This window comes from Myxine glutinosa, unplaced genomic scaffold (genome assembly GCF_964187855.1).
Source record: "Myxine glutinosa unplaced genomic scaffold, kmMyxGlut1.1 SCAFFOLD_1732, whole genome shotgun sequence".
Classification (NCBI taxonomy): domain Eukaryota; kingdom Metazoa; phylum Chordata; class Myxini; order Myxiniformes; family Myxinidae; genus Myxine; species Myxine glutinosa.
In genome coordinates, this window is record NW_027617827.1 from 48788 (window position 1) to 75000 (window position 26213).

At 44.7% G+C, this 26213-nt stretch overlaps 1 long non-coding RNA gene across 1 annotated transcript in view; it reads left to right on the top strand.

The window, feature by feature from the left end:
* Positions 1–25893, top strand: part of LOC144889210 (uncharacterized) — a 39423-nt gene extending 13530 nt beyond the window's left edge. The window contains exon 3 of the long non-coding RNA XR_013621645.1: positions 25797–25893. This is a non-coding gene — a long non-coding RNA (uncharacterized LOC144889210). The remainder of the gene's footprint in view (positions 1–25796) is intronic.
* Positions 25894–26213: the final 320 nt, after the last annotated feature.

The window sequence follows — 26213 nt, forward strand, 5'->3', positions numbered from 1 at the left end:
GACCCATCATGACTACCTGTCTTAGAGTGGTGACCCATCTTGATTTCCTGTTTTGCGACCCATCTTGATTTCCTGTGTCAGAGTGGCAGCCCATCTTGATTTCCTGTGTCAGAGTGGTAACCCATTCCGACTTCCTGTGTCGAAGTGGCGACCCATCTTAGCTTCCTGTGTCAGAGTGGTGACCCATCCTGACTTCTTGTGTCGAATTGGCGACCCATCTTAACTTCCTGTGTCAGAGGGGTGACCCATCCTGACTTCCTGTGTTGGAGTGGGTGGGACCGATCCTGACTTCCTGTGTCAGAGTGGCGACCCATCTTGACTTTCTGTGTCGGAGTGACGACCCATCGTGACTTCCTGTGTTGGAGTGGCGACCCATCTTGACTTCCTGTGTCGGAGTGACGACCCATCATGACTACCTGTATTAGAGTGGTGACCCATCTTGATTTCCTGTTTTGCGACCCATCTTGATTTCCTGTGTCAGAGTGGTAACCCATTCCGACTTCCTGTGTCGAAGTGGCGACCCATCTTAGCTTCCTGTGTCAGAGTGGTGACCCATCCTGACTTCCTGTGTTGGAGTGCGTGGGACCCATCCTGACTTCCTGTGTCGGAGTGGTGACCAATCTTGACTTCATGTGTTGGAGTGACGACCCATCGTGACTTCCTGTATCGGAATGGTGACCCATCTTGATTTCCTGTTTCGTGACCCATCTTGATTTCCTATGTCGGCCCATCAACACAATTTCCCACCGTGTCGGTGTGGTGACCCATCTTGATTTTCTGTGTCGGAGGGGTGACCCGTCCTGACTTCCTGTGTCAGAGTGGCGAACCGTCCTGACTTCCTGTATCAGTGTGGCGACCCGTCCGGACTTCCTGTGTTGGATTAGCGACCCGTCCTGACTTCCTGTGTCGAAGTGGCGACCCATCGTGACTTCCTGTGTTGGAGTGGCGACCCATCTTGACTTCCTGTGTCGGAGTGACGACCCATCATGACTACCTGTATTAGAGTGGTGACCCATCTTGATTTCCTGTTTTGCGACCCATCTTGATTTCCTGTGTCAGAGTGGTAACCCATTCCGACTTCCTGTGTCGAAGTGGCGACCCATCTTAGCTTCCTGTGTCAGAGTGGTGACCCATCCTGACTTCCTGTGTTGGAGTGCGTGGGACCCATCCTGACTTCCTGTGTCGGAGTGGTGACCCATCTTGACTTCATGTGTTGGAGTGACGACCCATCGTGACTTCCTGTATCGGAATGGTGACCCATCTTGATTTCCTGTTTCGTGACCCATCTTGATTTCCTATGTCGGCCCATCAACACAATTTCCCACCGTGTCGGTGTGGTGACCCATCTTGATTTTCTGTGTCGGAGGGGTGACCCGTCCTGACTTCCTGTGTCAGAGTGGCGAACCGTCCTGACTTCCTGTATCAGAGTGACGACCCGTCCGGACTTCCTGTGTTGGATTAGCGACCCGTCCTGACTTCCTGTGTCGAAGTGGCGACCCATCTAGAATTGTCACCCGAGTCAAAGAAACTGCTTCGGCAGAACAGACACTCTTTGTAGACCATGGCTCATGATCTGATCCTGCAATATTCCTGCAATAGCAATCATCGTTACATTTTTCTTTCAACTATGATGTGCAATGTTACTCTCCTTATATTTGTCTTATGCAAAGCAGGTATGCATGGAGAATCTTCGCTGACCCCCTCTAGTCATTTAATACAGTCTACATATTGCAACTACTTGTAAAATCCTCCATAAGGTTCGGAGTTCTCTTGTGCGTCGAACCCCAATCGATCAAGATTTGGACCACGGTTTCTTCCAGACCTCGGTGGAGACCTTCATTGTGCTCTTCATCTTCATCTCCATGTGAATGCGAAAGCAAACACTTGCAATTTCCCACCGTTTAGTTGTTGTGAGTCTGTGATGCTGGAAAAGCTAACAGAGGCAAGCTGTGACAATATTCTGTTGCAAGAGCACACACGTCACATCAACACTTCAACATTTAGAGGCCCATGTTGGTGGAAACGAAGCAAGCCGGTAATGCTCTCGTTTCTCTACTAATAGGTCCATATCGTTCCTTTTTCGACGAGGTTTGCATCATGCACGCTCAAGGCTTCCAATGGATTCGGGACATGTGAAGAATTGGCTTCATGACCAAAACAAAATGCGCACCCTTCGATAAAATACTGTTAGGTGCAACCAAATGTTTTCATGGATTTATCCCTGAACTCTCTTTGTCTGTTATGGGTTTGAAAGGTTTACATCACCAAATGGATGTATTGAAGACAGAGTGAAGAGAACACTTTGGGTTGAACTTGATATGGGAAAGGTAAGTCTCCCCAAAAGGGGACAATTATTAGTAAGTAGGGGAAATCAATAACTGTTATATACAGGGTATTAGTGCTCATGGGGGCTGGTAGGATGTCCTGCAGGTAAGGCACACTCATCCCTAAGCTGTCTAGCCTGGGAATGAATCCAGACCCAGCTATAAACTTCCAGCCTGGTGTTTCACGTACAGGCTGGGTGATTCGTCAATGTGTCCCTCCAATGGACTGGCATTAGTTGATGGCATCAAAGATCCCACGATGTCTTTCGCTAAGAGTACGCGAGCGACCATGAACAAATTACTAATTTCTGCCCTAACTATTCCTGGGAAAACCCCCTAATATTTGGGTCAAATCCCCAACAACATCTGGGCAAACCCCAAACCCAATGCCAAGAAATTGCTTCGGCAGCGCAGATACTCTGTAACAGAGTTTGGTGCATTAGAATCAGAAAGGGCTTATGGAAAAGAGAACTTGTCGTAGGGAAAAGGAATGAGGTGATGGCGGAGGCCCATACTGTTGACAGAACATTGCGGGATATTCTCGACAAGTCGTGATCGTCTTCGTCGCTAAGAATCAATCCTGGACAGGTCTCTATTCGTCGTCGCACGATGTGGAAATTTCCGCTGAGCACCCATGGGAGTTAAACCCAACACCTGCAATGAAGGCAATGCAACAAGACCTTTCCCACCCCAGTACCGAGTTACTCTACATGGGATGAGGGGTGAACAAAAATGCTGAAAACATAAATGACCACAGAAGCATTACGATTTGATTTTTTCAAATGCAATCTAGAGAGGGAGCGAGAAAGAGAGAGATGTCACAAAGTCATGTGACTTCTTGTGTAACCACAATTTGGGATGGAAAACTCTTGCTTGCAATGCAGTCTTCATAGTGGACTTACTAAGAAAAATTGCAGAAGACATTTAAAAGTCAGTTTGACCACCGTTGGTCTGCACGATGGTAATAGCATGATGTTACGTCAATTTCCCAATATGACAAATGACATATAGTGATCATATTTGGCATCAAATCTTTATGACCGCTGAACAAAATTGAAACTGCAGATGCGTCTTGACATAGTGGATGAACACTTTCCAAAGATTCTCAGTTGGAGTTTTACCCCAAAACCCTAGTGCAGAGAAAAAATGTGGGGAAATCCATGCAATCCATGCTTCAATCGGGTTCTGTATCATGTAATCCAAATGGATGGCGGCAATGGCATCCCCGTCATCAGGGGCCATCTATACACAGCATACATAAGCGAACTTGCCAAGCAGCATTTCTCAAGAAATCACCATAAAGTTGTCCCACAATTAATAGAAACTGCAGCATGTGTCAATGGACATTGAGCTGGCATAATGAACCAACAAAACAAGCAGCCACTGGAACTTTGGGCTCGTTGTCAAGCATTTGGAGCCACACCCTCAAAATGACCTTGATGGAGTTAGCCCATGCCTGTTCTTACAGCCAGCGTCCCAGCGTACAGTCTCCATGAATCTCCAACCAGTTAAACTCTCATCCTCTGGCACTTAAATGCTCCAAACCCACCGACCCCGCTTGGCACTTTCCTCGTTTGTTTCTCTGCAATGTCTTACAAACTGCCTCTGAAATGACAAATTCAACTTGTCAACAGAAAAAAATTGGAGCTTGCAAAGTCCCAATCCTTCCTTGAGTTTCGTATTTCGTGAAAACGCAAAATATATAGAGTATGTCAGCACTTTGCTGGTATTTTAAGTCATGATCATCATGGTTCCTTCAAGGAAAGACATTGCAACTGGTTATTCCATGATTTAGGTGGAAATCAATTGTGTTCTATTGTGGTGCGTAATGATGCTTCTAAAAATGGTGTTCCCTTGGTGCGTCATTCAGTGGCACATCGAACAATGTGAAAGAGAACAGGTTATTCTCAGTGTTCCAAAAATCTTTTCCCCGAAGAACGTCAGGTCTGTCACCGGGTGCCCTCGGGTTGATGGTGTGGATACTGCGCAATCGATTTTGCTGGTATTTTAAGTCATGATCATCATGGTTCCATCAAGGAAAGACATTGCAACTGGTCATTCCATGATTTAGGTGGAAATCAATTGTGTTATATTGTGGTGCGGAATGATGCTTTCATTTTTCCGGTCGGCCCATTCGATTGTGCAGTATCCACACCATCAACCCGAGGGCACCCAGTGACAGACCTGAAGTTCTTCGGTGAAAAGATGTTTGGAAGCCTGAGAATAACCTGTTCTCTTTGACATTGTTGGATGTGCCACTGAATGACGCAACATGGGAACACCATTTTTCTAAGCTTCCACAGAGTACCAAAACTGTAACAGTTGACTTTTGCCATGCAATGCAGTAGATTTCCCTTTCGACTAATACGGATTAAGATGATATAAATTTGTGAATCTTTTTTTGTCCCAGTTTGTCTTCGTACAAGAAGAAGAAAGAACCACCTTTTGAGGCCATTTTTCCCCGTGGAGCAGGGGCTGGCCTTTTTCGGTCACCGTGGTCCCCTTTTTGAAGCAATGTTTTATGGCCGGATGCCCTTCCTGCTGCCAACCCTGTTAGTCACCTCTTGTGACTCACAAATAATTACCAGTGAACTGGTACTCAATTTGCCGACCTCAGAAGGATGACAGGCTGAGTCAAACCCCCTGGCATTAATTCAGCGATCAACCAGGATTCTAACCCAGGATCCTAGGATCCCAAGCCAGCACCCTAACCGCTAAGCGCCAGGCTTAGTCTGTGTTAGTACGTTAAAATAAAAATTCATGTGAGAAAACCTGTAAACTTGGTCTTTCCCTCGCGGTCCCCCTGTGCTGTCTTTCCCTTGTGGTCCCCCTGTGCTGCCTTTCCCTCGTGGTCCCCCTGTGCTGTCTTTCCCTCGCGGTCCCCCTGTGCTGTCTTTCCCTCGCGGTCCCCCTGTGCTGTCTTTCCCTCGCGGTCCCCCTGTGCTGTCTTTCCCTCGCGGTCCCTCTGTGCTGTCTTTCCCTCGTGGCCCCCTGTACTGTCTTTCCCTCGCGGTCCCTCTGTGCTGTCTTTCCCTCGCGGTCCCTCTGTGCTGTCTTTCCCTCGTGGTCCCCCTGTGCTGTCTTTCCCTCGTGGTCCCCCTGTACTGTCTTTCCCTCACGATCCCTCTGTGCTGTCTTTCCCTTGTGGTCCCCCTGTACTGTCTTTCCCTCGCGGTCCCCCTGTGCTGTCTTTCTCTTGCGGTCCCCCTGTGCTGTCTTTCCCTCACGGTCCCTCTGTGCTGTCTTTCCCTCATGGTCCCGCTGTACTGTCTTTCCCTCGCGGTCCCCCTGTGCTGTCTTTCCCTCGCGGTCCCTCTGTGCTGTCTTTCCCTCGTGGTCCCCCTGTACTGTCTTTCCCTCGCGGTCCCCCTGTGCTGTCTTTCCCTTGTGGTCCCCCTGTGCTGCCTTTCCCTCGCGGTCCCCCTGTGCTGTCTTTCCCTCGCGGTCCCTCTGTGCTGTCTTTCCCTCGTGGTCCCCCTGTGCTGTCTTTCCCTCGTGGTCCCCCTGTACTGTCTTTCCCTTGCAGTCCCCCTGTGCTGTCTTTCCCTCGTGGTCCCCCTGTGCTGTCTTTCCCTCGTGGTCCCCCTGTGCTGTCTTTCCCTCGTGGTCCCCCTGTGCTGTCTTTCCCTCGTGGTCCCCCTGTACTGTCTTTCCCTCGCGGTCTCCCTGTGCTGTCTTTCCCTCATGGTCCCCCTGTACTGTCTTTCCCTCACGGTCCCCCTGTGCTGTCTTTCCCTCGTGGTCCCCCTGTGCTGTCTTTCCCTCGTGGTCCCCCTGTACTGTCTTTCCCTCGTGGTCCCCCTGTGCTGTCTTTCCCTCGCGGTCCCTCTGCGCTGTCTTTCCCTCGTGGTCCCCCTGTACTGTCTTTCCCTCGCGGTCCCTCTGTGCTGTCTTTCCCTCGTGGTTCCTCTGTGCTGTCTTTCCCTCGCGGTCCCTCTGTGCTGTCTTTCCCTCGCGGTCCCTCTGTGCTGTCTTTCCCTCGTGGTCCCTCTGTGCTGTCTTTCCCTCGTGGTCACCCTGTGCTGTCTTTCCCTCGCGGTCCCTCTGTGCTGTCTTTCCCTCGCGGTCCCTCTGTGCTCTCTTTCCCTCGTGGTCCCCCTGTGCTGTCTTTCCCTCGTGGTCCCTCTGTGCTGTCTTTCCCTCGTGGTCCCCCTGTGCTGTCTTTCCCTCGCGGTCCCCCTGTGCTGTCTTTCCCTCGTGGTCCCTCTGTGCTGTCTTTCCCTCACGGTCCCCCTGTGCTGTCTTTCCCTCGTGGACCCCCTGTGCTGTCTTTCCCTCGCGGTCCCCCTGTGCTGTCTTTCCCTCGCGGTCCCTCTGTGCTGTCTTTCCCTCGTGGTCCCCCTGTGCTGTCTTTCCCTCGCGGTCCCCCTGTGCTGTCTTTCCCTCGCGGTCCCCCTGTGCTGTCTTTCCCTCGCGGTTGTCAGCTCTTTCACGAGCCTCGATTCAGTATATAAAAAAAAAAAAGAAAAAAAAAGCGATATGACAAAGACAATTCAATAACCATTTAAATACACTAAACAGGTGTACCGTATTTTGGGAATACATGACTTTCGAAATTATGTATGAATGCTAAAGAAGGAGCTGATACTCTAGGGTTCCCCACCTTTTGGGTGGTATGAGAAATAGATCTGTGTAATATGAAAGCTAAATCTTGAACGGTTATTGAAATATCGCATACACACGGCAATTTAGCAATATAGTTGCCATGGCAACATAATTGAGCTAATCACAGTCGTGATCTCATCAGGTTGAGATCATGTCATGAGGAATAGATATCTGCAATATGAAACCTAAATGTTTCACGGTTTTTGAAATATCGTGCGCACAAAAGTACATGGACGGATGATTGTTCAGATGGAGCTCATTTTAATATCCCCGTGACAATGGAGTGGGACAATGAGGCCTTTTACGCTTGCGCTATGTGTGTGTGGCTTGGTTTGGCTTTCCGAGCACTTTTAACCTGCCATTGCTAGCGCAAAACCTGTGATTCCAATCATCTTTTAAACGTACTTTTCAGCATATAGATGAAAGAATTGAAATTTCAAGGTGGTTAACCGTAATTGTTCTGTTCCTGAATGCAAATTGGGCTCACGGAAATATAGGAATACAGTACGATAAATATCCTTGTTTGAGACTTCACGGGTTCGCACCATTTGCTGTTGGTACATTCTAGCATCGGCAGTGGATTTAACACACATTCACACACATGGACGGTGTTACAGATTGGTCACTTCCGTTGTTGTGGTTTTCATCCACTGTAAACATTTTTGATTCCATGTATTATTATTGTTGTCGTTTAAGGGAGATCGAGGTTACTATTTTCAGAAGGTAAATAAATCAATGTTTTAAATGAAACCGGAACCGGACGACGACGAAGAGGAAGAGGAGGAAAAAAATGCGGAGCGAGTGAGTCGGGGAAGAAGCCTAGTTGCTTCGAGGTCTGGAGCGAACGATTGGCGAACGAAAGTCACGAGTGAACTTTGGGTTTCCCAGAAAAGGGATTCTTGCGACAGAGTTGTTATCGCTGTGACAGATCAACCTGCGTGTCAGGTTTTGGCGGTTGATTCCGAGGAGAATCATCGTCGTGCCATTACACCACGAGAACGGGCCGTCGGCCATTTTGACTTGTGCAGGACTGGCGCTTCGCTCAAGGTTTCATTTCGCTTCGACCATTTTCACCGCATTCAGACGTTTATCTGGTGTGGGTGTGTGTAACGTGGATTTTGAAGGTTAATTTGCGGCTCGCCGACTGTGAGCCGTTGAACGTCCATACCCGAAGGTGTGATTTCCCGATCGCCTGAGGGCGTCTTTCAGCAGCTTTGGCCGAGTGACTGTGACTGCCAACCCAACGGGATTCTGGTCTCGATACGACATCGTACGGACGATCACTGGAGTGGAATCGACTTTGGCTTGAAGCCGGAATCGACTTTGGCTTGAAGCCGGGATTAGAGACATTGGGAATCTTCTTCTTTTCACTCACTTGGAGCACAGTGATTTTTATTGTACGAACCTGATGGTACCATCATAGGAAATATATGTTGGTTGTACAATTGATTACTATTGTTGTTGTACTGTTATTCTTGTGTGATCTTAATACAATATTTGTTTGTTGGTAACAATTGGTGTGGCTTCACCATTGATCTTTGACATACAGAATAACACATCTTTCTGCCGTGACTCCTCTCGGGGCTCGGAGGTACACCGTGACCAGAGGGTTTGGGGAGGAGCACGTAACAACAGACATTTAAACTTTTACCAATAGATGCAATAATCAAGAATAATTTATCTTGTGGCCCCGGAACCAATCAAACAACCTAGTTATAACATCCGTCAAAGCTCCCGTAGAGCCTCCCCATTCCTCTCCCCCCTGGAGATGCCTCAGAAGGTTTGAGAGGGTTTAATTCCATTGGATAAGTCAGCACAGTTTTTGCAGGTAAATATAAATGTCTTCTTCAATTTATGGTGGTCACTTTTATGCTTCATCATTTTGGGTTGATGGGGGCTCTCAGCGGATTCTGTAGCAAAAGCAGCATAAAGGACATGGGTTTGAATTTTCATTCAACTTAATTATCTAGTACAGACAGTCTTAACAATAGCTCCAACTTCAGCAGATGCATCTATTTGAGTTGGTGGAATTTGTAGTCAGCAAGAATAGATTGACCAACATAGGGCCTATTGCTGGATTTGAATTGGCAGGTATTACTCGTATAATTATCCAGTCGGCTGTACCATCTGATGAACACAAATCACGTGATGCGGTTAAAGCATCTATGCATCAGTTTGTCCTATTCTTTTAAACTATTCATTTTTGGCATGATATTATATAGTTTAACTACAGTGATAATGAATAAGCATTTAATGGTAAAATATTCGTTGGAAATGCATTGTTTGGTGGGATTGCTTGTAGCTACGCATTCCTTGAGGCAACTCCGTATAAATCAAAATAAGCTTTCAGAGTGCTCTGTAAGTTCCGATAACGCTGTGCTATGTTTTGAAAAATTTACGTCATCCTTGGAAGTGGCATACCGAGACAGTCCGATACAAATTGGGCCTGCCTTGGAGCAGTTCTTCATGCTTAATCCGCATTAATTATGTGCTACATTGTCCAATCAGTGGTACTTCCTGATTAACACTTTCTGTAACTGTCTGGAAGCTTCTCTGGAAGGTTAAAAAAGTTGTTGAGCTTCTGCACAGATATTGCTCTGAAATATAACAGACAGTGCCTGCTATGAATTATTCAATGAGCTGAATGTAAATATGCCATAGAGCCGTACAGTACTGACATGATTTACATGTATGAATTGTACCACAAACAATAGGATGAGAAAAGCTGGAAATGTTAGCTCTTCACAGGTAATTACTCAAAGAACAAGTTTTTCAGGCACAATCAACAAGTGTTTTTTATGATGGAGAGGATTCAGGTATCATAGTCAATGTGCAACATTTACAGTGAATAATTGTTGAGAATCCATACAATTTTTAGGCTTCATCTCAGTGAACACTCATGTGATGTATGAAAAATTGATGTGAACACTGAATGTGTACAGGTAGAATCCGATCCATTGTGCTACTCCCTCAGGAATATGGCTCCGCGGAGATGTGTGTGTGTGTGTGTGTGTGTGTGTGTGTGTGTGTGTGTGTGTGTGTGTATGTATATATTGTTACTTTTGTAGGGGGTTGGTAATGAAATACCTTAGTCCAGATAGAATTGTATATGTATTGGCCAACCCCTGCTCTGCGGGGAAAAAATGGCCTCTAAATGTGGTTCTTGTTTTCTAGATAGAATTGTATGGATTAGCGTGCCCTGAATGTCACGAATAAGAAGAAGAACCTTCATGTAACAAAGTAGGTAATCCGTTAGGCCACATGTTCGGTAAGATTGTATATGTGTATCCATGCGAGGGGTGGATCTATGCTAATTAGGTAGGGCTTAAGAATAATCCCTAGTGTGTAATTGCCCTTGTGATTTTTCCCTTCTTCTTATAAAGCACACTCGGCCAGCCTTGACCTCGGCACATTATGACACCGACAAGCCCGACAGAAACCCATCACTTTTGCCGATCAGCAAGGGAACCCCGCCCCCAAATGTTCTCGATGGGCATTAAGAAAGGCCGTGAGGCCCCGCCCCAAAAGGAACGATTTGTCATGGCCATGGACTGAAGTGGTGGTGTGCCGGGATTGGTTCGAGGATGACGTCAGCGAAAAGAGGGTAGGGTGCGTTCCTCCCTCTCTCTCGCTCTCTTGGTCCTGGCTTTGGTCATGGGCGGTCATGTTTTTCCTTGTGTGGCCGCCTGTGAGGAGATATGTGAATGCTTTGGTGCTTTTTGGGAGCTTTGCAAGTGGAAGGTAGGAGGTTTTGGTGGCTGTGTTGTTCTTCGGAGGTGGAGGTGACCACGAGCGAGCCGAAGGAGGTCGTCCTGTCTGCTTGCCTCACGTCGGTGGTTGATAAGGGCACGGCGCCACCACCATCGTGTGTGCTTCCCGCATGGTGGCTTCGAGCTTCAATGACCACCAAGCTCCCAAAGTGCTCGTCAAGATCAGAGCTGAGTGCCGGCAGAAACATCACTTATTTTTATTTTATCATTCCCGATGTCTGTATATGAGTGCATGTGGAGGGTCCCTCATTTAGCAATTTTAGATTTTACCGTACATTTCTTTGTTATCCTGGCATTTACTTTGATTCAATCCTAATTTGTTGCGTTTCCAATCTCTTGTCCTGTACGTTTATTTGTTTGTGGGTTTGAGGACTAAACCCCCGTCACTAAACCCCCGAGGTCGGGTCTACAGAGTGTTGTTTACAGAAAATGGGACTAGGGAATGGGGGATTGGGGATAGTTGGGAAGTATTGAGGAAATAGGGGAATATTTACAAGCGGATATGGATGGATGCAAATCCCATATCCGCAACAATATATATATATATATATATATATATATATATATATATATATATATATATATATATATATATATATATATATACACACATCATCCAGCAAGACAATGATTTTAAGCCAGGCAATGGTACAGATAATGTACTGGAAAAGTATATTGATTGTAAAGAGGCCAAAGCAACATTCACCTGCCTGGCTGAGGCTGCATCAAGTTTGGATATAGACATGAATGAGGCTTTATGGGCTCATATACGAGAAGGTGAGATGGCCAAATTACAACCAAGCAACTTAACTAAATTGTAAGGAGTGTTTTGATATGTGGAACACTATGCCACAATCACACATTGATACTGTTATGGTTTTGGAATACCTTGGGGCTGGGATGGGTCATATCCAACACAAAGGAACCTTGGAATTTAGATATATCAGTTGTATTTTGTTTACTTAGATGACAGGGAAATGTGTTGTGTTCTGTCTAAATCCCCTCTCATGTTATCTCTCTCCTTATCTCTCTCGTTATCTCTCTCCATTTTTGTCAATCTCTCTCTCCGCACAAAATATTACACTTTACAAGACCCACATTACACCATTCATTACAAATCCAATGGATCGGGCATGCACACCTCCTCAACAACATAGCAGAGGTGAAGCAGAGGTGAAGAGTGATGTTTCTAACTGTGTGAAGAAGGTGACCCTGTCAGTGCTGTCACTGGGTGAGTAGACATTAAAAAGTGTGTGCTTGTAACCATTGAAGGTGAAAGAGACACAAATTAGGTACCCCTTAATTATGTCTTCAAAAACAATATCAGTTTGGAGGGAAGAAGATGAGAAGAATATAGCTACCCCGGCTCTAGGGCAAGCCAAGCTACTGAAAAACCATTGGCCGTTCATCAACCTTCGCCATTGGCTTTCGCAAGAAGGACTGCATCTCATCTCCTGTAAAAGCATGACGTCAATATGCTTTTCCTCAGTGAGGAATTTGAGTCTTGCGCAATGGGGACCGCCCCCCATTGATATTCAGGGTAGCTACAGAAAAGGTCATGTGAAGAAGAAGGAGAAGGGGTTATATAGCAGAAGGTTGTTCTACTTGTAGCTCTTCCTTCGCTTTGATGATGTACCTCTTAAGTCGGTATACTTCTCGTTTCCCAACTCCGAGCTAGCTGGACTTCAGAACGAGATATTTTGCGGATGTTATGAAGATTTTTAGGTCTGGAAAGAAATCTTTCACCTTTACTCGCCTCTTCCGAAAAGTGTCTTTTAGGAATTTTAGAATTTCTGCAGGTGTGATGCCCGGATCACACTCTGGCCCCTGAGACAAGAACAATTCGTTCCAAGCCTCGATGCTGATGCCAGACGTGAGGGATGAGGCTCCATCGGAGTCATAGTCCAATTGATCAGCGTGAGTCTCACCCTCTAACGGTAAATCAGGCGCCGGTGCAGCAGTTGCTGCGTGTGCCATCCCCTGAATGTCTGCAGGTTTTGGACGCATCTGCAAATCAGACAATGATGCAACAGGGGTTGCGAGATTCACCTCTTCATGACCCGCTATGGTCATGCCACGCTCCGGAATTATATGAGGCGTTTCAAGGACAGAAACTGTGCATTCCATGTCTGTGCAGCCGGGACATTCTGAGGCACGACCTCTTCAGGTGCCTCATGCCCCGCAGAGACGTAGGCTAAAATGGACTCATCGTTGACTTCAGCAGTTAAAGGAGCTGCAGGTCCATTATTGTCATCACAAGCAGCTCTTTCACTCTGATTCATTAATTCTTTGTCATCATCAGGAGTTAGAGATGTAAATCTATTGTGTAAGGTTATGCCGGTAACACAAGGAGCCACCTCAGTAAGGGGTCCGTTGTTGTTTCCAGTCAACACAATCTTTTTCGAATCCCTTGTTGCTGTTTCATCATTAACGTTCGGCCGTTTGTGCTTCTTCCGATCAGTAACAACAGTGAAACCTCCATCATCCACGGAGGTATCTCTCTCTGCTGCTGTCGATGTCGACGGCTGATCGTCTGCAGCATTACCAGGTTCTGTCTGCTCGGTTGTTCTCCCGGGGACAGTTACCTTCATGCAGGCACCTTTAACATGTCTGTGTTGCCCACAAATGAAACAGGTCGTCGTTTCGGTCGACACATACATTTGATAGTTATGACCATTGAGCGACAGCGTTATGGTCGCATTAAGCGTCTGAGCATTGTCTTTGAAGATAATATAACAATGACGCCGGAAGGTCATGATCTGTCGGAGCGAGGCGTCTGCTCGAAGTCGCAGGGGGATCATCGATATCCGGGACACGACGGTGCCGAAACTATTAAGCGAAGAGACAATGTGCTCGCTTTTATAAAGGGCGGTAAATTCGACACAATGATTCGAACCCCCGGTGTGTCCATCGGGTGTGTCCATCGGACTAACACTTATGTAAATGCCCTGGGGTAAGGACAGACCATGTTCTACCACCTCATTAACGAGGCGTTCCTTTGATACAAAGACCACGATTCTGTGGTTCATCCTGGAGGCAGCGAGGACATTATCCAGGCCGACAAGGTTACCAATACTGGTTACCACGTCCTCGACGCTCACTCCGTCGGGTGGGCAAGCAATAAGCCCGTGTTTACGAGTCAATGACTCGTACCTGCTATTGTGCAAACGAACGTTCGCCATAGCTATAAATAAATGTAACTAAAGAAACTGTTTCAAAACCAAACAAAAGAGAACCTGTCACGAGCAAAACCTGCAGGCGAAGGTAAAAGGAAAGTAAAAATAATGAAAAGCCGATTGCCGACTATGAGAAACACGGCAAGCAGAGCACAGGCCCGAAGAACACAAGGTTCTTTCGGCCTCGCACACAAACTCACCGTGCGCGCTCTCTTTCTCTCTCCTGTCTCAACAAAAAAAGGAAACACGGGGAAAACTTCACAAACACGTACAAGGACACAGAGGGAGTGAAATGGGGATAGGAAAGACAACAACACAGCACAGTACTCACAGCTCCTCACACACAGCCGCCATGACGCCACACCCAAATCGCTACAGCAGGCAGGGGGCGAGAGAGAGAGAGAGATAGTGAGAGTGAGAGTGAGAGGGAGAGGGAGCTCTTTGGTTTGTGACATTCATGCTGCTGTTTTAGAGTGAAGTCCTTTTTCAGTAAATCTACTAGGCTAGGGGACTGGGCCATGAAAAGTGTTTAGAAAACCAAATTTATTGCACCAAACTGTTTGCTTTTCCTTTTTCTTATTCCAGGTTTGGCTGGTTTGGTGTTCTCAATGAGAACATAGCTCATGATGCTGGGATTTGGGTCAGAATTTGTCCATTCAATCACCACGACGGTGCTACAGGATTTATGATGTCTTGTTTGCGCTGCATTTTTCTCAAACACCAAGGAGATGGTTTACATTTTTGTTGGGACTAGTCCAGTGTGCCATTTTTTTCTGGAGAAGAAAGCAGGAGTTTGTTATTGGGTTATTGGAAGCCATGAGTTGTTTCATGTTCCAGTTTTATACCTCGTTGTTTCAATATAACAACGTAAAGGATCATGGAATATTTATAATAATTGTTAATTAATTATAAATTTCTATTAATGACTATGATTTCAAAACTATAATGAAATTAATAATTTCTAAAAATATTAATTTCTTATTATTATAAGAAAGAGTATGTTGGGTGGAGCCTTTGGCCTACATCAGTGCCTCAGATGGGTTGTTTGTTTTGCCATTCTGTTTCTGGGGGGGGGGGGGGGGCACTCCATAGATCGAGAACTACAGGGGCACTCCGTGGAGCGCATACCTCTTCCTGGATGAACAGTTTACGTTTTGTATCCCACCAATAGGGCGGATCTGGATCCAGACCTGAATCAAAATCTAATCAGCTTGTTCTTGTCACCTACCCAACTCATCCACCAAGTTTTGTCATAACCCGTCCATAACCTTTTAAGATATCATGCTCTATATCGTTTTTCGCAATCTCAATGGTGAAGAATCACTTAAATAAAAAAAGTTCTCATATCCGGATCCGGATTCTGATCTTCACCAAAATCGATACCATTCATCCTTGTCACACACCCAAATTGTCCACCAAGTTTCATTTGAATCCGTCCATAACTTTTTGAGATGTCCTTCTCACAGTCAAACAAGAATTCGTCAGGTGATAGCCTGACAGGTATGACGAAAATCAAGAGAATCAATAATTGATTGATTAATTGTTTAATTAAAATAAATAAATAATAATCATAAAATAATTCATTTCTTAATTTCGTTAATAGCATACCACCTTAATTAATTTGCTCAGGCACCTTTTGAGCTTGGAAGTTGACATTTGGACACTATAGTGACCAAGTGATTTGGCTGTGAAGGGTATTTTTGATTTATTGATTAATAAATTAATCGATTTTTCCCCGATTAATTAATTAATTACTTAATTCTCACAAAGTTATAGATTTGGATGAAGCAGTGGTGGTTTAGGTATGCATATGCTATTGGCGAATTTATTATAAGAAATTAATTGTTTTACAATTACTGTTTATTTATTTGAATTATGCAATTAATCAATTATTGTACACCACTCTCTTGGAATCTTGGAATCTCCCGCGATGAAGCTAACTCCAAGGGCCTTTCACTCACTCACCGCAGGCAGGTTGGTGGTCTTTCCGTCTTCTACCGACTCCTCTCTGGCCTTGCCCCCCCAGCTCTGTCTGGGCTCTGTCCCGCAAATATTCCTACAGGTCGCACAAGATCTGCCTGCAACCCTCTTATGGTTAAACTGCCAAAATCAAGACTCTCTGCTCACCTTCGCTCCTTCATTCCTCTTTTCTCCCACCTCTGGAACAAACTCCCTCACTCTCTTCAATCCCACTCCACCCTCCAGGTCTTTAAAACAGCTGTTCACCACCATCTCTTATCTTCCCCCATCCAAAACCTTGATCTTTTCTATCCCCGATAATTTCACCCCAATTCCACTTTTTGAAATACTAACTTCTGACCTGGAAGTCCTTGGTGTCCTTGTGTTTTATACTTCTCCCACCCCCCACCCCCCCCACCCCTTCCCACGCCTCCTCCCCCCGAGCCCTCTCCCTCCCACACATCTCCCTGCTCTCAAATGTTGTGTGCTCTCAAGTGTTTGTGTGCTTCCCATTCTCTTGTCTTCCGCTCCCTCTTTTTATATATTTTGTTTGTCTGGTTGATTTGTTTGTGAAGTAAATGTCAGCTCTTTCACGAGCCTCGATTCAGTATACAAAGAAAAAAAAACAAAAAAAAAACTCCTTCCCAATTCCATCTCCATGTACTGCACTGTGGCATCACCTGGGGGCTAAGGTGCCCCAACAATGTCGCACATTGGAAGATATGTTATTTATTTATTTGTCATCACCTGGCAGCTAATATGTTATTTATATGTTATTTATTTATTTGTCATCACGTGGCGGCTAATATGTTATTTATATGTTATTTATTTATTTATCATGGGGTGGTGTACTTTGAATGTAGCTCTACTTGTGAAGGTTTGCCTTTCAGATTGTTGGCATTGGCATCGTTGTCCGAGCTATGCATTGTCACTCGTCACTGTATTGTACAAGCAAGTCAGAACAGCCACATTAAACCTTGCAAGACAAGTTTGATGAACGGCGGCAGGACAAGGCAATTTCACATTGGCTGGACATGCAGTCACAACGCAGGTAAATTGAGTTGGTGCTCAAGATGTGGATCCAAGGGCATCCACCGGGCTTACAGTTGGTCGCCCTTCATGCATCAACCGTGACCAACGGAATTGTGTATAGATCATCTGTTGATTCGCCTTTTAACAAGCCTTCATTTAAAGGCAACTAATAAAACATAAAGCAATCGAACCTCATAAAATTGGAATGACGAATCATAATATATCTTACATATTGGATCACACAAGAAGTACCTAAAGGGTAAAAAGGACATTTAGCTCTATTGGTTGACAAACACAAATGCAAACCTTACTTCGTACTCTGACTCTAAACAAGGTAAAGGATTTTGGGAGAGGTAAAGAGGAATGGGGGTCAATATTGTGTGTGTGGGTGGGTGGAGGGAGGGCGCGGGGAGGTCCTGCAACACACCCTCTTGCACAGCCTCAAATAATTCAAAATATGCCTTCCCACTAAATATTCTACACCTATGTGTAGGATTTGGTATTGTTGCCTCTGCCACCGTAGGTGGATGGAGGTTATGTTTTCACCCCTGTTTGTCTGTCTGTGAACAAGATATCTCAAAAGGTTGTGGACTGAGTCGGACGAAATTTGGCAGAGAGGTAGTTTATGTGACAAGGATGAAATGTTTAGATTTTGGTGAAGATCCGGATTCGGATCCGGCTACTAGAATTTTTAAAGTGATTCTTCACCATTGAGTGATCGGACAAAAACCGATACATAGCAGGATATCTTAAAAGGTTATGGACGCATTTGGACAAAACTTGGTGGACAGATTGTGTGTGTGACAAGGACTAATGGATTCGATTTTGATGAAGATCTGAATATGGATTCGGATACGATAATTATTTAATTCCACAGTGATTCTTCACCATTGAGAGATAGGACTAAAACCGATACATACAGTAGCAGGATATCTCAAAAGGTTATGGACGGATTTGGACAAAACTTGGTGGACGAGTTGATTTGGTGACAAGAACAAGCAGATTAGATTTTGTTTCAGGTCCGAATCCAGATCCGGCCTATCTATTTCGATACAAAACATAAACAGTTCAGCCTGGTGGAGGTGTGCGCTCTACCGAGTGTCGTTCTAGTTGATGATGTATTGATATTGGTGAGTAAACTAAACTCAGACCTTGTTCCTCTTCCTTTGCATTGAAGTCTGTTTCAATAAAAAATACAACGACTTTGTGTCTGATAAAAAGTCTATCATTGTTTACTTTGAAAAAAATAAAGTCTGGTTTGATAAAAGGGACTGTGAGCCAAGGTTCATGTGTGTATGTATGTGTGTGTTTTGGTTAGGGGGAGGTAGGGATTGGGAGTGGAAGAGGTTGGTCGTTTGAACCTTTGAACACAACTTAGATTCATCCATGCCAAACTTTCTTTTGTATACAAAGTCAAGGCTCATGGAAGAGCTAGCACATTGCCAATTCGTTTGATTACAGGTCACGGCCAGAGTGCCGATCGGTCCCCATCGACCAACCCTTTTTCCCTGTCTCTTTCTTTTCTCCCTCTTTCTCCAACTCTGTCATGGCCCTGACTTTGTGAAGGCAGGGCTACTCCATCCTGGATGTCGGGGATCTCTGGGTCGCTCCTGGGAGACTAATCGGCTGTCTCCGTGCCACGGGCTTGCTCGAGAGAACTGTCTGGGGCTATACAACAACAACAACCAAAAACACTTTACGGAAGAATGGTCCAGGATAATCTTATAGTTCAAAACACATCTTGGTCTGACCTTTGGGGGGTAAAGGGTACAATAACTCTGTTGCCCCACAGCAGGCAACCAAAATGCAAGGAAAGTTCATTTTTACAACAAGGTCTGGTATCGCTTTCTCATATAATTCATAGGGTACTGTTAACCATATGCCACTGATAACACATTGTTTTATCGTAGATAGGGTCGGGTCCACATTCGTCCATGATTCAATTTGTTTGGAAGTGATTGGAGCATTATTACAGTCAAACAAACTCATCGCCATAAAAATCTCTCCTGGTACAGGTACATTACCTGGGCTACAGCCAATGGTAACCTACTCAAGGCATCAGCACAGAAATTCTCACTGCCAGAACAGTACCTTGTGCACCAGAATAGTGATAGACAGATAACTTATGAGCCCAACTCTGAATGCGTGCAGAGGCATGTGGGTTAATTCCCTTAAACTAATTGAACATGGACTGTAATGGTTGATGGTCGGTTATGAGTTCAAAATGTCGACAAAAGAGTTACTGATGCGACTTTGTTACACCAAAAGTACCTGCTATAGGTGCTATAGGTTCAAGACAATCATGGTTCAACATACCTCGGAAGGCTTTAAGCTACGTAATGTTTGCAGGAAAAAAATAGTAATTAAGGGGTGGAAAGCAAGACAACTCCAAGTCGGACGAGCACATTTATTCCCCAGGACGCATGCACTGTGCATGCATGTGTGCCGGGGTCACTGCACACAGAACATGTCAAATTGTCTGCCTTTCTTTGTCTGTTCAACCCCTTTGGGGTGGAATAGTGCCATGAACATTGGACATAACATGTGAAACAACTTCCATAGAATTCTGAATCATTTGTTTAAGTACAAGAGATTCAGCTGCTTGAAATGGGTTGTACAGCCAGATACCTGCAATAATAATTCCTCCAGACATCAGTTATGACGGCCTGTGGTGATAAGGAAGAGGTGATCTGCAAAACTTCTCGTGCATCACTGAGGCACTTGAGAGCCATTCTGATTGGGGAAGAAGAAGTGAGTGCAGATGCTGGAAGAGTACAAGAATGCTGTTAGAGGAGGGAAAGTGTAGGAGGGAAAGCTCAGAGTTGAAAGACCACTGGTGTTGGGAACAACATGCTGGCCATGCTAAGTATACCCAAGCTAGAGAAGCCATCCTGATCAACAACTGTTGTAGACCTTCCTTCTAGTGGTATTCCTGTAGGTATACACATGTCACCTTGTAGAAGATATTGCTGCGGATATGAGGATTGCATTTTTTTTGATTGTGTGTATTGTGTTGGAAATTGCTGTGTAACATGGTTGGATATGGCCCCTCCTGCCTCCAGAGTTGTGTAAAGGTAAAAAGGGCGTCCCGGTAGTTAATTCCATGAAACACCACATTGCAGGACACTATAAGACCCTTGTTCAGTAGTTTATATCTTTATTATGTGTTTTAGAGTAAGGCCTTGTCTTCCAGTAACATGACACTCCATTGCACCAAGTAAAAGAGATAGATTCCCTTCATTCCCATTCCCAAAAACCTCCATTTCCCCGTTCGTAATGGCCAAGCCTCAAATTGGCAATTACATCCCCTCCAATTGCCGCCATTGACCACGAGGCAGGGTTGGGGAAGAAAGGCGGGTCCCCACCTCGTCATAGAGGGGAGGAGTGAGACAGCCCCACTCAACCAACCACGAACAAGGGGTTGGACTTGGAGAGGGTGTGGCGAGAAACATCAAGGAGGTTCGCGAAGGTTGAGGGGCGGGGCCTATATAACCCGCCGCGGGACGTTCCCCAAAAGAGAGTTGCAAAAAGGTCCAAGGCTGAGCTGAGCTGCGTGGGGAGGTGCAAAGGAGATGAGCTGAGATGAGAGATGAGCTATGACAAGAGCTGAGTTGTGAGGTCCAAAAGCAGAGATCATCCAGGGAAGCACAAAGCCTGCTATTCGTCACCTTGCTCGCCAGCAGCAGCGTCTACAGCAGCAACAACACTCGACAGCCGTTTTTTTTTTGTTTTTTTTTGTATACAAGATCGAGGCTCGTGAAAGAGCTAACATTAATCACACAAAAAGACAAACCGACACACAAAACACAAAAAACAAGGGGAGCGGCAGAGCGGCATTTTGTTTGGGGCCTGGACGGCGGTTTTGAGCAGGGCCGCGAAGGGACGGCGGCTGCCGAACGCGCCGATCGTGCTACCAGCTCCGGACCTTCCTCTCCTTTCCAGCCATTCCTGCCTGCAAGTTCCCCATTCGTGTACGTGAGTTTGTTTTGTTCGTTCTGTCCTGGGTAGTCAATTAAGTCTGTATAAGCTAGTAATTTGCACTGTGTCACCTGCTATTTCATGTCCCTGTACATAACCGTGACTGCTCCTTTTTGCTTGTGTGTGTAATAATAAATCCCGTTACTCTTCTGTACGTCTTCTTCTTCCTCTTTGCATTCGGTCGCTTTAGAGTTTTCCCACATTGAATAGCTGTGGCGCGATACGGCCAACGTCTGGGTGAATCGGGTGAGTCGGGAAAAACTGTTAGGTCGCGGGGCCTCCGCTCGGCAAATATAACATCCTTAACCGCGGACCGTAACAATATGCTGCAATTCCTGAGGACTCGGCTGCCCATGGTTTTCTTTCCCCTCCACTCGCACTCATTTAGATTCCACACAAATGGTGCCACAGAATTTCCAAATCCGTACTCAGCTTTCTTCCCACACAGAAACCTCTTTACATCTGTAGCTATTTCAACTTTTGAGGATGCTGTGAAAGAAACGCAATGGAATGAACTGGCATGTACAGTGCCTTCAGAAAGTATTCACACTCCTTGACTTTTTCACATTTTGTTGTGTTACAGCCTGAATTTAAAGTGGATTAAATTGAGATTTTTTTTGTCACTGATCTATACGTAATACCCAATAATGTCAAGGTTGATTTGTTTTCAGAATTTTTTTTACAAAACAATTAAATATGAAAAGCTGAAATATCTTGAGTCAATAAGTATTCAACCCCTTTGCTATGACACTCCAAATTGAGCTCAGGTGCATCAAATTTCCTTTGATTATCCTTGAGATGCCTCTACAACCTAATTGGAGTCCACTTGTGGCCAACTCAATTTATTGGACATGATTTAGAAAGAAACACACCATTCTCTATAAGGCCCCACAGTTGACAGTGCATGTCAGAGCAGAAACTCTACGATGAAGTCCAAGGAACTGTCTGTAGAACTCCGAGATAGAATTGTGAGGAGGAATAGATCTGGGGAATGTATAAAACAATTTCTATGGTGTTGAAAGTTCCCAAGAGCACAATGAGTGCCATAATTAGGTAATGGAAAGAATATGGAACTACCCAGACTCCTCCGAAAGCTGGCCGTCCGACCAAACTGAGCAACCGGACAAGAAGGACCTTGATCAGGGTGGTGACGAAGAACCGAATGACCACTCCGACAGAACTACAGAGTTATTTGACTGAGATGGGAGAATCTGCCAGAAGGACAACAGTCTCTGAAGCACTTCACAAATCTAGGCTTTAAGGGAGAGTGGCCACACGGAAGCCACTCCTGAGAAAAAGACCCATGACAGCACACCTGTAGTTTGCAAAAAGGCACGTGAAAGACTGAGAGCATGAGGCAAAATATTATGTGGTCTGATGAGACGAAAATTTAACTCTTTGGCCAGAATACAAAGCGCTACGTCTGGTGGAAACCTAGCACAGCTCATCATCCATCTAACAGCATCCCTACCATGAATGGTGGTGGCAGCATCATGCTGTGGGGATAGTTTTCAGCGGCAGGGACTGTAGGCTTTTAAGGATAGAGGGAACAATTAATGGAGCCAAATACAGGCAAATCTTTGAGGAGAACCTGCTCAGGAGTGCAAAATACCATAGACCACAGTAAAGATTTACATTCCAACAGGACAATAACCCTAAGCATACAGGCAAAGTAAACACTGGAATGGCTTCAGAGCAAGAATGTGGAACTCCTTGAGCAGACCAGCCAAAGTCGAGGCTTGAATCCCATTGAGAATCCATGGAAGGGCTTGAAGATTGCTGTTCACCAACGCTCCCCATCCAACTTGACAGAGCTTGAGCAAATATGCAAGGAAGAATGGGAGAAACTCCCCAAATCCAGATGTGCAAAGCTTTTGCAGACATACCCAAGAAGACTTGAAGCAGTAATCGCTGGCAAAGGTGCTTCTACAAAGTATTGACTGGGCGAGAGGGGGGAGGTGAATACTTATGTAAATTTGATACAGCTGTATTTAATTTCCAATTGATTTGTAAGAATTTGTTAAAAAAACAAACAAAAAAAACACTGACATTATGGGGTACTAGCAAAATTATCCTTCACTGACGGGTTAAATCAAAAGACAGAGACATTGGCATTTCCCAACACCCGCTCCCACCACCCGTTCAGCCCATCGGAGTTGTCTCGCATGATTTCTGGAAAGCAACCAGGCTAGTGACAAGTGCAATGACATCACCCCCCATCTTTTGCATTTGTAATGAAGATAGCGCAATTTATTCAACTCGGTTCAAGAACACAAAGGATATTGGCTAACCCATAGAAATAAGGCCAAAATTGTTTCAATCAATCGACCTAGCTTTTTTTTCTTCACCCAGTTCACTCCTCTCCCTTCCAAATAATTATTTTATTTACATCTCTCAATTTAACCAGCCTCTGAGTCTGGGAGGGTCGATGGTTTGAATCCCGGCTGAGTCATACCAAACACCTTAAAAATGGTGCGTGTTGCTTCCTTGCTTGACGCTCAGAATTTGAAAGCATAGAGCACACACAGCCAAACAACTATCGGTTGGCAACCTTTGTGCAAGCTTAAGGGGACTATAGCCAATTGCCTCTTCCTGTTTTGAAGCTCCTTATAAAGGATCTCATATTCTTCATTAGCCCGTCCCCCTGCACAGCAAAAGCTGGTATTGTAACCACTTCTGTGTGTGTGTGTGTGTGTGTGTGTGTGTGTATGTGTGTGTGTGTGTGTGTGTGTGTGTGTGTGTGTGTGTGTGTGTGTGTGTGTGTGTGTGTGTGTGTGTGTCTGTCCAGGCCATAACCTTTTTTACCATTTGAGCTATTGCCATCAAATTTTCAACAAAGCTTTATAATGATAATATGGAGAAGCCAATTAAACAATTTTTATAAAAGGTCAAAGGTCAGCCAGCGTCACATAAAATCATACATTTTCATCCGATTGACCTGAAATTTAAATTTACCATTTGAGTTTTGTCATCAAATTTTCAATAAAGCTTGATTATGAGAATATGGAGAAGACAAATTAATAATTTGGTCAAAAGGTCAAAGGTCAGCATCACATAAAATCGTCAATTTTCATCCGATTGACCTTAAATTAAAACAACTAGCGAGATACCTGTGCTACGCATGGGTGGGAGGCCAGAAGCAAACAGGCAATGCAGATACGGCGAATGCTAAAGCATGAAACCAATAAATTCCACATTCCTGTAGCACCTTCAGTCGCACGTCAAACATGGACAGTAAATTCGTGAAGGACTTCCATGAAAAACTTTCCCGTTCGCAAACAAACGGGTATGTTCACGTGTAGAAACATCGATCGTGGGTCCGTGGCAAATCTGCATATGGCGATCCGCGAAGTTCACATTCAGAAAGTAGAAACCATCACGGCATGTCGTCATTCACTTGAACTCGATATCTCTTTTTTCATTCCAAACAACATAACTCCAATCACAAATTAATCACAAAATAAACTTTTAACAACATTGTTAATGTTTCCTTCATTGTAAAAACTACCAAGTCAACAGTTAAAAGGATTTTGAGCCGATAGGTGTTACGGCCTTGGCAAGATCGATGGAGACAGCGACCTGTTAGCGTATACACCACCCAAATAGCTATGTGGAATTCTCTCATGTAGAGATTAAACTTACGTCGTTTGAACTTTGGCAGAGGTCATTATTTACTTTTAATGATGTTTATATACGAATCAAAAAGAAGATAATTGGTTTTGGGTCGTCCTTTCCGCATATCTCATGGGATTGCGAATTGGAGAGACGGCCGTGATGGCGGGGAGGGGGTTGGCATTCTCTCAAGCAGGGATTCAACCCATGTCCTTATAAAAGGTCTTTGTCGAGGTCACCGAGTCCGATCGGTGCAGCCGATCGGTGCAGCTGTGCAGCGATCGGTGTAGCCGTTTGTGCGGCACCCGGGAAAATAACGTTATGCAGGAGTCCAAACCTGAAAATGCTGGAGGCCAAAGCTGAAATTGGAAAAACAATATACCCTATTTTACTCCAGGAGATCCGAGGATTACCCACCCAAAATATAGTTGCGATTGGTTCAGCCATTTTTGTGGTACCTTCGAATGGACGGACAGACAGACAGATGGACGGACATTTGGTGAATTATAGTAAGATTTGCATATTTGGTCACTGAGTTGGTTTACCAATCCCCCAAAAAAGCCGATTGTTTTTTTTTTCGATCAAAAGGTAAAATATCAAAGATGCGTAAAATCGCAAATTTTCACCCAATTGACCTGAAATTTCAGGAATTTGCAAATCGAGTCACTGAATTGGTTCAGTTATCAAAAGGTAGAAGTCAATTGGTTTTTTTTAGATGAAAAGGTCAAAGGTATAAAGGCTGCATAATATAAAGGCAAAGGCTGCATAAAATCATCAATTTACATTTTGTATTCTTTAAAAACTGTTTGCGTTATTTTGAGCATATAGAAGAAGAAGAAGAGGAAGCAGAAGAAGAAAACGGAATAGAAACGGACATGGACAGGCTTTGCATTTTCACATGCTTTCTAGTTTATTACTTCAATTCCACTACAATTTTTTGTTTCTTCCTTAACTTTGCATTCAATTGCTCACTTTTCTTTCTCCCCACCAGCAAGTTTAATCATCAAAATAAACAATACAATTATTGTTTTCAGTGTCGACCTACATGAGAATGTTGAGATTTAGAATGTTGAGATCAGAATGTTGAGATCAGAATGTTGAGATTTAGAATGTTGAGATCAGAATACTGAGATCAGAATGTTGAGATCAGAATGTTGAGATCAGAATGTTGAGATCAGAATGTTGAGATCAGAATGTTGAGATCAGAATGTTGAGATCAGAATATTGAGATCAGAATGTTGAGATCAGAATGTTGAGATCAGAATGTTGAGTATCAGTATTTTGCTGATTTGCTGATTCCCTGAATCAAATGGACATCAAGTACGTGTCTTGCATTGCAGGGAAAACTCATCCTTGCAGAGAACAAACAGAACTCAAACAAAAGAGCGAAAGTAGCTTTGCATTCGTACAACTGTACACAGTACACCTGCTATGAGGTAAGCCCTTGTACTACAGCACTTGCTCATGGACAGATGGAATCATAGACCATAAAGCAATTGATCTCCTAAAATTATTTTTCCTGCCATGTGAAAGAGGTGGAGTTGACGTGTTGAGTGTTCACCCTTCATCAGAGCAAAAGAGGGTCCGGCAATGGGTTCACGCTTGAAAGGACAGCTCCACCTCATTTCTCAACGTAGTCAACAAACTCTTATCAACAATGTTTAGTTGATAAAATCCATTGTTTATTTTGTCTAACCTTGGTATTCTGTTGGACAGAATTATTGTGTGAGAATTAGGCAGGTGGATCTGTACCCTTC